The sequence below is a fragment of the Nothoprocta perdicaria genome, unplaced genomic scaffold (assembly GCF_003342845.1).
Source record: "Nothoprocta perdicaria isolate Ctin4 unplaced genomic scaffold, notPer1 scaffold_0, whole genome shotgun sequence".
In the NCBI taxonomy this organism is placed as follows: domain Eukaryota; kingdom Metazoa; phylum Chordata; class Aves; order Tinamiformes; family Tinamidae; genus Nothoprocta; species Nothoprocta perdicaria.
The window spans coordinates 1,095,758-1,107,762 of NW_020454092.1; positions in this window are offsets into that span (position 1 = coordinate 1,095,758).

A 12,005-nucleotide genomic window follows, 5' to 3' on the forward strand; every position below is an offset into this window, starting at 1 on the left:
GCGCATGCCGGGAGCGCGCCGCAGCGCCCCCTGCCGCCGGAAGCCCCGGCACCGCCTCGCCGCGGGCGGGGGAGCCCTACGGTGGCCGCTCTAGGACACGCGCCGCCCTCTGGGCGCCGGAGAAAGCGGAGGCCGTACGGCGGCCGCGAGGGGTCAGGCCGCCCCGCGTGCGGCGGCTGTGCGAGTCAGAGGGCGCCATGTTGAGGAGCGCGGCGGTGCGCGGGGCGGCGGGTGCGGCGCTCGCAGCCCGCGCGGGTCATGGGCCCCTCTGCGCAGCCCGGCCGCGAGAGGAGCGCGCCCGTGGCAGCGCCGGTGTTAGCAATGCGGGAACGGCGTTTGTCACAAAGTGCAACACACGGTGCAAACATGCCCAGCCAGCACAGAAAGGCAGTTCAGATTCACATGAGCCGAAGCCCCACTGTTTCAGACTAGCTCCCCACTGTAACACCGTGGTGTTCCCTGGCTAGCGAGGGGCCTCGTCGCTCCCTTTGGGCACCGTCGGCACTGCTGGGCGTAGGTTGCCATGCCCCACACCTCCTGCGCAGGGACACGCAGCGGTGCTGCTGCAGCCTGACCGGTGTGTGTGACTGGAGTCACACACGTAAGGCAAAAACTCCACCAGATCAGGCAAATCTTATGTCTCCATACGTGCGCCGTTTAGATTTTGGAGAAAATTCTTAAACATACTAATTTTGCTGTTGCTTTTAGAGCTTCGTTACGGACAGCAGCCTAACACAGAGCTGTGGGGACGGCTGCTGTGCTGCACTGCCCTTGCTCCAAACCCCCGGCAGGATCCACGGCTGCAGACAAACTGCTGCCCGCGGCCATTCCGTGCAGGCCTCGTCGGAGAGGGCCCTGCGCGACACCTCTGCCCGCTGGGTGCTCTTAGTTTTGTGAATTGCTTGCAAGTTTTCTGTGGCCACGCCACTTACACCTCAGCAGAGGTTGATGTAACTTTGGCACTTAGGAGTCCTTTGCCATTTCATTAAAGCTGTTAAAGAAAAGCTCTGAACTTCTTGTCTTTCTCTGTAAAAATAGATGAGTGTCTATTATCAGAAGCTTAATACTTCTGTCCTTGAAAAGTTGCCATTCTGATGAAAATATGAACAAAAATATGAAAATATGAATTTTCATTCTTGCTATTCCTTGCCTGCATGTGGTGAACCTAGAAAGGCTTGGCCATATACTGTTCTTGTTAATCATTCAAGATAATCCTTCCTGAGAAATATTAACCAGACACCTCTCTGGAGTCATCAGCTGCATGCATGAGGACCTGAGATGCTATTTCTCAATAAAATTAGCCTTACCAGAGCATATTAGCTTCCAGACAAAATGCAGTCTTCACATTAACTCCTTTTGGATTATTCCACTTAGGTGATGAAGGATGTTCACTGTAGATGTCCATTGATTTCCGTTAAGGGCTGAACTAAAACACCAGATTTATCTGAGGGAGTGTTTCTGAACTTGGTCCAAAGTTCTACAGATGAAAGCTAGTCTATAAAGAAAGAGCAGCATTTAAAACCCTCTTAAGTAAAAAATGCACAAAACTTACATGAGAATTTTGTTGCATGGAACAAAATTGCCTGAAAGTATCAGTTAGGATCTGATAACAACAAGCTGCGTTTGTTCAGAAATTAACTAACAAATATAAACTACCCGCTCCTTTTTGTGTTTATCTCAAAGCTGCGTTTCAAAAGTAATTAAAGTTAATGAGCTGTGCTTTGTGGTAGAATCACGAAAACTTAATTGGCATAATTAGTTGGGAAATGGCAAGTGCATCTTCCTGGATAACAACGTGTCGTCATTTGACAAGAGTAATAATGAATTTCCTAAATAAAGCAGGGCCCTTCTAATATGCTGATAAAATAATAGAAGCCACACATATGTGCAAATGATAAATTGCTAGATTGAAGCCTGCATACAGTTGTCTCACTAAGATGGATGTGGAAGTGGCCTTCTTGAAACTGTCAGCCAAGGTCTGAGCTGGAAGCCTGTTCGCAACAGTTGAAGCAGCCACATCTGACCTTTGAACAGAAAATGGTGCGAACACTTTCAGTGCAGATCTGCATCCCTTTGCAGAGCAGAAAATACAGTGGTTGAAGAAAAACAACAAGAAGTCCCTTCTTCTTATCAGTATTATTGGTGCTGGGCAGATAGGAATAAAGATGGATGGAGAGAGCAAATCATGGGCAGCAGGGAGGGAACTATGGAAGCATGGTGTACAAAGCGACCAGATTGACCCAAAGCATTTAGAAGCTAAGACAGGCAGAAAATGACGATTTATTATAGAAATGATCTTAGTATCTAACACAGGCAAACATGCCAGAATAAAACCTTTTAAAGAATTATTAAGATCAGTGAATAGAACCATTTTGATTAATGGGTGTCTTTAAAATTAAATTAAATGAATACCATTATAGGTATGTGATGGCCTGTTCCCCTAGTGGATAAGGGGGTAAAAGGAATTGTCCCAGTGAGTGAGTACTAAGGCAATAATTCTAGGCAGAATGGAGCAGCAGTGTCCAGTGACTGGGAAGAGGATGGGTCATAAGGTAGATCTTGGTCTTAACATCTTTTTTTCCTCTTAATCAATGTATGATCTCATTGACTCCTGCTGTATGCATTGACCTGCATGAGCAATTGCAGGCTGGAAGCTCTCCTTGCTGTGTCTTGTCTAATACATGTCTAAGAACTGCTCATTGGTAAGTGGCGTCCAAGGGGATTTAATCTCCCTTGCAGGAGAGCACAGAGGGAGCAACTATGGCTACTTGGAAGGCACTCACCTGTCTATGAGCCCTAAATACTTCAGGCTTCACACTAGCAGAGGACAGAAAGCACAGAATCTCCTGCTCTACCCAGAAAGTGCCCTTAGCTTTTGCAAATGGTTGGGAGAAGCCTGCAGACACAGAAATCTTACACCCATCCATTGGTAGTACTCACATTTACTCTCTCCAATCCTAGTGTAGGAAGACAAGCTGTTTCGAGGCTGAGGTTGTCTGTCTAAAAAGCTAGGGATGGTCAGTGTGTGTGTGAGAGGTGAGAGGCTGAAGAACCTGCTCTTTGTCTGCTGCTAGTTACAGTTGCAAAAAGGCTGTGCTTTTCTGGGCCTTCAGATCATGTGTGAAATGTGAAGAGAAATAACAGGGAATTATTTTGAATTGAAGCCAAGCATTAGTGAGCCTCAAACCAAATAACCCACTGAAACTAGGCAGGCTGTGATAAGCTGCTATGGTCTGATGCTCTGAAAGTTAATTAAATACAGGAATAATGTGGGGCTTTTAAAAGCTGTTTTTATGGTCATTAGTTGCTATGCAGCTAAAAAGGGAATAAAATGTGAGCAAGGAAGGCAGTAGCTGGACAGCTTGCTCTCAGGCGTGCGTGGTCTTTCCAGTGGGAGTGCTGCAGGGCCAGCTCTCACCTGGGGCTCGCCAGGGCATCAGGGACCACTCGGGCTGTTGACGTATTTTACTGCTACAAAACACCATCAGTTTCCATTGCATTATCACTGTTTTTCACCAGTGCACAAGAGAGGAGAAGCAGGTCTTGTGAGATAATTAAAAATATCCAGCAGAGAAACAGCGGGAGCCGATAGGTCTCCACCAGCACCACTGTGTTGGGGACGTTGCAGCAGGCAGCAGCTCATGATGCCAGCACGAGGAAGGGCTGCAGGGTGTGCAGGACCAGACCTGGCAGTGCCCAGCTCAGCAAGGGGCCTGCTCTCAGATCTGCCCGCTGCTCAGAGGACACGTCAGAGACGCTCTCGGGGTTGTCGAGCTCTGCTGTCACTAGGGACAGTTCCTCCGTTTCCCTGCACAGAGCACTGCAGGTGCCACCAGCACGTCAGAGGGTGAAGGTGTGTAAAGGTGACCCACAATTCTCCTGCCCAAGTGCGTTGAGAGCAGAATCAGGGTTTTTATCTCAAAAACAGAAACTCAGCAAAAATAATTTGTGGAGGTGTCGTAAATAAAATACACTGGCATTTAACTAAAGATTTTGTAAATTTTCAGCTATAGCAACTCATAGTATAAGTGATCAACTTGGCTGTTACATGGGTGATCTCTGCGTGCCTGGCGGCCACGTAGCTCTCCTACAGTTAGATACTCACTGGCAGTTTGCAAGCAAAGGGGAGAGGTTTGACAAATTATTTAGTGGTAGGTTCCTGACAGAATGCCCTTTTATATCCTGAGAATCTTTAACTGCTTCTTGTGGCCACAGTGCTTTTACCTGACCTAAAAGACCATAGATGACACTCCGAAATAGATGTCATCTACTCCTATAAAGCTTTAAAAATGTGGGCCTGAATTTCTGAATGGGCTTAGTGAAATGAATGTCCTGCCCCCTCTATCTCCAGAGTTCTTCTCAACTTGCAGCACCATTGTCCCATTTCCTCCCAATTCCTGGCCTGAAGGACAGCATTTATAATTTTTACAGAATGTACCGGGAGGAGCAATCATAAGAGAGGAATAAGTAAATTTACAGACTCACAATAAAGGGTGCTTTGATGAATGGTTAAGAAAGGACCGAGAGTTAATGACAAATGTCAGAATGTTTCAAGATTTCCGTGATTTTTAACTAGGAAACAGCACAATATACACAAAAGCACAGACAGTAGGTTTGCTTCACTGTTAAAAATAAATCTCCTTAAATTGTGCTGGGCTGAAAACAGAGTTCGCAATAGAAACACCGATAGAATCTTAATTATAAAAGCGCTTGCACAGAGTAAGGTCTGGCCGACCCACTTAGGAATTAGAATGCAAATACTTAAGAGGCTTAATAGGCCCGCGCTGAGTCCGCTGTAGATAGCAGCTGGCTTTGAAAGTACTGTAGCTAGAGATGTTCCAGGAAAAGGGTTTATAATGGAGGATAAATTAAGTAATTTTCAACCACTTCATTACAAAACACTTACATGTGTTGTCAGTCATTTTTAACATGAATGGTTAGCCAAAAATTTGAGTTTTTTAGAAACTGTTTACAGTAAGAAACTAGAATGATAGTCAGAGGGCTGCTACTACAGTCCTTTTTATTTAATAAGAACATGTTAAATCTTGTTTTTCCTGAACATAATAAACAATAGAGGTATTTTGGAGCAGAGAATCCCTTCTGTAGTGTGCCTTGGGTGTCCAGTGCTTTGTACAGCAATATGCACTATTTTTGTTATGGTTCTATAAAAGGCTAAAAACTTTTCTCTTAGATGAAGTCAGCTGCAGTTTGCTTACACTGTCCTTTATCTAGAAGTGAGTCTGAGGCAAAAACTCCAGGTTTCAATTTGTTAACAAAGCAAATCAACGAATAAGTCTTCCTCTGAATTTCCTGACCCAGCATTTAAAATCCAAGATAAAGCAGCAATGGGGTAGAAAAGCAAACCTACACCTTGATTGAATTGTTAAATTGCTGGGTTCTGCTCAGAGAAATGTAGAACAGCTCTTTATGAAGGGTTTCCTAGAAGAATAGTGTTGCACAAGGTCTTGCCAGAGAGGGCTGAATTTAGAAATAGGCCGTGGTGTCCTTTAGTTTTCTATCTTCAACAGCCCTGTTTGCTATTCCTGCCACACAGGTCAGACATTTAGCCATTTCTGGCAAGAAGTTCAGATCTTTCCTGGCCTTGCGGAGTTATTACAGACACAGTAAATGTTAAGAAAAGAAATGAATCTCCGGGATCAATCAGACAGAACTAAAAAAACTCTATTATTCTTGAGTATCAGGGGCAAGAAACATCACATGATGGTATCACTGATATTTCCTTTCCTAGAGTTGCTGCAGATTTCCTGCCTTTGGGCTTCTGCTGTCTTGTCTTGCCAGGGACAGATGAACAGGGTGAGAGAAGAGGAAATAAAAAGGTCAGAGAAAGTCCTTTAGAGACAGAAGGAATAAAAGAAACATTATCATGAGGAGCTGGAGATATGCAGGATAAATACCACACTCAGGCTCCGGCAAAGGGATGAAATGAAGCCGTAGGTTGCGCGTGTTACTCGCAAAACTCCCTTTCCTTGCTCGTGGAGCTGCAGCTCTCTGACAGCCCGGCGACGGGCGCTCATTAGTCACAGAAGGGCACATGCCTTCATCTTCCGGACAGCTACAAACTAAACACTATTAGCCTCCTTCCAGCCATGCTTGAAACAATACATTGCTAGCTCAAAGAAAGCAATCTGCTCTAGCCTCAGGAAAGGATCTTTTTAGTCTTTGTTATATTTTGAGTTATTTTCATCCCTGACATGTGCTATGAAATCTTGCAAGCTCTGAATTCCTTACGCTAGTTCTTATCTCATTTCAGAAAAAAAAAAAAAAAAAAAAAAAAAAAAAAAAAGACCTCTTAACTTCTTCTCTTTTATCTTTTTTTTGCCCTGAGAAGTCTTTCAGGATTTATTCTCTTCTGCCCCACTGGCTGATAACTTCTTTCCCTTTAAGCCTCAAGAAGAAGGATTCTTTTATCTTCCACAACAACAAAGTGTGTGTGTGTGTATAAATAAATAAAGCAAAAGGAGGATTGTCTTAGTTTTCACTGTTATTTGTAATATCACTGGGACAGGATGATGGCCCTGCTGGGACCTTGTGAACACACTTTATTTATTCCGTGATTACATTCAGAGATTTGAATGCAATCAAACACAGTGGCAACATAAAATATACAGGGGAGAAACAATCCCCTATTCCAACACTCCTGAGATAGCCTATCAGGAATGCCATTTGAGAGAACTACTCTGCAGATAGAGTTTAATATGGTGAGACTGCTTTTCTTTTATAGAAGAATTACTAGAGGAAATAAATTTGTTAAAGAGAGAGAGAAAACTTGGGATTTAACCTAATCTTGTGAACCTGGATGTAAAGGAGGTCCTATCATTTTCCCCAGAAAGCTGGCTCTCAGGTACTTATTAGAGTGGCTAGACGCTGGAGCTAACTCTTCCTTCCCTGGGTATCCAAGTGCTCCTGGCACCACGGACTACAAGGAAATGCTGCAGTGTTTCCTGAGTGATTTAGCAAAACCAGTGAGTTTCAGAAAAAGTAAACATGCCAGAACTTACTTCTACAGCTATCTGGATGCAAAGATGTTCAACTGAATTAATTTGCCACAAGATGTAGTGTCCCTGAATGGCCATTTATTTCAACTGCTTTTCCATCTCACTGCAGGTGAATGAAACACTTTCTGCTTCCTGCTCTATGCTGAAGACAGTAGCAAAGGATGTCACCCATGTGTGGCGCTTAAGAATCAAAATGAGCAGTTTGTCATCTGAAACACTTGCAGGGAAAGCCCAGTGATACAGGGCCATAGCACTTTTCCATGCTGCTGACATGAGTGATTCAGTGGGCCTCACTAACACAACCTGCTGCAGTGGTGGTGTTTGCTTTCCTCAGCAAGCACAAACCCGGGCAGAGAGGAGCTGGCAAGCCCGGCTGCGTCCCACTGGGTTGTGCTGGAGTATGTTTTATTTATTCTGAGATTAGACCTGTAGGCTTAAATGCATTCAAAATCTGAGGACTTACTGTACTGGCTGGGAAGAAGCAGGCAGTTGCTGAAGCTTCTTTCTGGTCCGCTGGTGCTGGCTCCCCTCTTGCCAGCTTTGCCAGCCCGGGATTGACTCTGCCAGGATGGGAGTCACTCTCCAAGTGCCCTGGGTGGCTTTTGGGTGAGAGCACACTGCAAAGAGTGGGGTGTTATCCATAGGATAGGATAAGGAATGAATCTTAAGTCACTGGCTACAAGGCTTCTTCCTTCCTATTTGTAGGAGTAGCATTTTGTCATGTGTCAAAGAGAACTGATGAGCAACACATTTATCAGGACTTTTAAAGATGGTCCTGGAAGATCTTTGTAATATTTTCAATGAGACAGATGCTACCTACCAAATGTATTTCTCCAAAGGTCTTGTCTTGTCATTGTCTTAGATACAGCCACCTGCGAGAAATCATACATGGCTTTTAAAACTCATCACAAATGAGAGTGTTGTCCTAACCCCAAGCACTACTGGGACAGGGATATGGGCTGAGGAGTTGCTCAGGAGGATTTGCAGAACAACATATATTACTCCTTCAAGATCAGAAGAGCTAAATGGCTGTTTGAAAAAAAAAAAAAAGGAAAAAAGGGGGGGGGGGAAGATCATTTGGAATTTTTCTTACTGAAGTCAGTGTGAAGGGGAAAGATTGTCAGCATCAGTGCAGAAGAAATTCTTGTGGTCAGGAAACCAGTAGCTGAAAGGCAGTTTACCCGCTGGTCTAAAGGGAAGCCACAGAACTGCCTGGCGGAGGAGCAAGGAGAGATGTAAGAAGGAGGTGAGATGCAGAGCTGGTGCAGACCGGCCTGTGAGGCTGGGAGCTCAGCTTAACACAACTGTTTCCTGTTCCCTCAAAAGTTTCCAATTAACAAAGTTTTTCAAACCCCAAAAAAAGCTACTGAAAATAATAATGAAAAAGTCCCTGAAAATGACAATACAGTTTTAAAAGCCTTTATCAATAGCAGTCATTCATCAGGTGTCCAAGTCCATTGATCACAGAACTCCATCTTCCAGCCTCTTTCATAGTTTCTCTGACCTGGTATGGATTTTTCTAATGATTAACACCAATAAAAACATTAATATGATTGGGGGAATTTCCTAATTTCTCCATTATAAATATACAGTACAGTTCTTCACCACTGAGGAAATATTAGCAGCATGTTTACTATTATATCTATTCAGGCCAAATAAATACTAGCAATTAATGATGGGATAAAAAATCTGTGATCCCATGTAACTAATTCTTCCAATGTTTTGCCAGGGAATCAAAATGTGACTCATTTTGTCTCCCCCTATAAACCATGTTCATTACAGAAGCAGAGGAGCACACCTCATTCTGAAGCATTACATTTGGCCTGAGTTTTCCTGTGTGTAATTCCACTAAACTTCAGTGCAACCACACCAGAGTGAGCTCACTGTTTTATCTTTAAGTCAGCTTCCCAATTACCTCTTTATTTATGCTCTTAGGTCACAGTCTGTTAGAGAGGCCATCATCAGATTACAACCTAACTGGATAAATTAGTAATGTGGTAATCTATTAATAGTTTATTGTTTTGTTGTTGTTATTTTATTTAAGGGCAGCCCCGCTAAATCCCAGGAATTAGTCAGCTGCAAAGTAATAGCAACTATTACTGACCCACCAATTCAGCATTTGCATCCTCTAAAACATTACTGAGCCCAGAGACCAACAAGTGTTACAGACCTCATAATACTATCCCCAATTACAATGTGGCTTACAGGGCATGGATAACTGTGAATAACATAGTAAATATCTTCAATTTATAAGGTCATTAACAAGTTATTTGCACTGTGCAGTGTACAGAAAAAGAAAACAAACCCAGCGTTTTATAACATTTTATATATTGCTTTATCGTTTATATATTGTTTAACATTTTATAACATTTATAAATTGTCCACACTATTAGAAAAAAACCTTATGTAAGATAGCTAAAAATAAAAGAATAAAATGGGTAAACCAGGGTTAACCTCTCTCAACAATTCCTGTTTGCATCTTTCAATGAGCGATGTAAGTAGATAGTAGTTTTTGCACAAATCACTTTTTAGGTAGATAACATATGCTAGCAAACATATAGTTTAAAAAGTATTTCCAGGACCTATGGATGTAATGAAAACACTACCACTAGAAAAAACTTATGTATTTAAGACTGTAGACATTAGCAGTTATGGGTAGGCAATTTTTAAAATATATTTCCACATCAAATGTATTCCTACAAAACAGCATACTGCAAGATGCTTCAGATATATGTAGTGAACATCACTTAAATTCTGCTATCAAGTAATTTCTTGCTTTCTTTTGATCCTTTGCTACTTCACAAATTACTTACTCTTAAGTGTGCTTTCTGTGGGCTGGACAATTCTGCTGGCTTTGAATTGTTGCCGTATGACTCTTCCTTGGCACCATTTGTATCTGAAGCACCTAGCAATATAATTATTATTTTTTAATAGGTTTCCCTCTAAATCAAATCTCCCACTCACAGAAGTAAAAGACTGGTCTTGTAACCTCATAAAGAAATATTTTTCTCTTCTCCCTCTCTCACACATGTGCACACTTGAATAGGTCTGTTGTTCCTTTCAGAGGAAATGTCAGGACTATGCAGTGCTGGGAAGTCAAAAAGCATAATTTACCTTTTTTAAAAAAATTGGATGCTCTATGAGGAATAATTTGATGTTGCTGTCCCAGAGATGTAAGTATGTACAGGAGCTATGCCCATGTAGAGATTATGTAGCTAGGTAGATAGATGAGTTGGTAGCTCATCCTGTAAACCCCGGACTGAGGCTGTGTTCCCATGTAGAGATCACTTGCTCATAAAGCTATTTTAATTGATAGCTTTTTGCTAAGAGAGGAGAGGGGAAGAGGCATCCCTGCTGTAAGTTCCAGTCATGTACATTTCTCTGAATATCTATCTAAGTCACTATGACATACTCACTGATTTCAGGTCCTTCTTTGGGTCATTTTTCCAGCTCACTGGAAATGGCTCTGGATTGAGAAGCAGAGTAAATGAAAGAGTCTCCAAATTCCCCCAAGACTGTCCATTCCAGGGCTGGAGTGCTTCCAGCACACCAGTAACTGCACGGGGATTGCAGTGTTGTGTATAGACAGTCATCATGAGGTCTGAAGGCATTCAGCAAGAGCTAAGTATAATTACTGACATTGCTGTCAGAGATATTCTGGGAGAAAAAAGACAACCTAAAATTAGACTTTTGGGAAAGGCAAATTGTAGCAATTGCTAGTCTGGTAGCTCTTTTTAAAGAGATGCTGATGTGCTGGGTTCTGCGTGCGCCCTCAGCACGGCTCACCACTGCAGCTGTGGTGCTGCAGCCCCTACGTGGGGCGTGCAGGGGCAGCTCTCTGGTGACAACTACAGTCCTCACAGCTAGGGAGCCAGGTCAAGCACAAATGCAATCTGATGTCTGATCATATCTTGCAAAAAGACAGGCAATATATTATATTATTATCTTGTTTGGAAAACAAGAGAATATGCATCACATTATATTGTATGATGACAAGGCCAGTAGAAATGTAAACATACAGAATAACTATATTTCACTAGGACTGACCAAAAAAAGTAAAAAAATATCAACTCACTGGGATTTTCATTATCAGTGTTTGTAGCAAGGAAAATAAACTTCTTTCTTTTCAAGTTCACAAAATCTCCCTTGAAAAATATGAAGACTAATAGAAGATCTATAATGATGCAAAAGAATATGAAGAAATATACTGATCCTGAAACATAACACAACAAAGTACAAGTAACATGCTTGGAAAAAAAAATGCAACTTACATAAATGAATGCACCAAATTATTGGAACAGCTCGCCTATCAACAAATTAAAACACTAAATTTTTAAAAATCATAGATAAGCCCAGGACAAATAGGTCTAAAATTGCAAGGGATTGTGCTAGCTCCAACGATTAAGAAAAAATTAACACTTAACAGTCTGTGAATTTTCCAAAGTAAAATACAGCAGTTGGTTGTAGTCAGTCAGTTTTCTGGAGATGTTAATTCCTCAATACAACAAAATCAAGAGCCAAGTGAATCTAGGGCTGTGTAGCAGTAAGGCCTGCTTCTGCTAGATCTAGAGCACATAGCAACAGAAGCTGCTGGTTGGGTCCTGAACTGGGCAGTTCCGTCTTCCCATGGCTCTGGATCAGAGCAAGGGAAGGAGCTTGCAGAAATGCCCAGACACTCTGTGGCTAGCAGAGAGCACAGGCAGAGCCTGACGCGGTCCCAGAGGCACCAGCAGCCCCCTTGCTCCAGCTGCCGCTCCTGCCCGGGGCTCACAGGCATCAGACACTTGAACTATTTGTTCCCAAGTGAACTAGGATGATAGCTCAGAGCAGGGTATGCACTCTTAATTCAGAATTTCACTCACTAGAGATGTAATCACTCGTACACACACACACAACCCATCTACATACTTTTGTAGGTAAGAAGAGGAAACAAAAGAACTCACAAATTATATGAGACAAAATGAGACAGTTTTAAGATCAACTTTTATT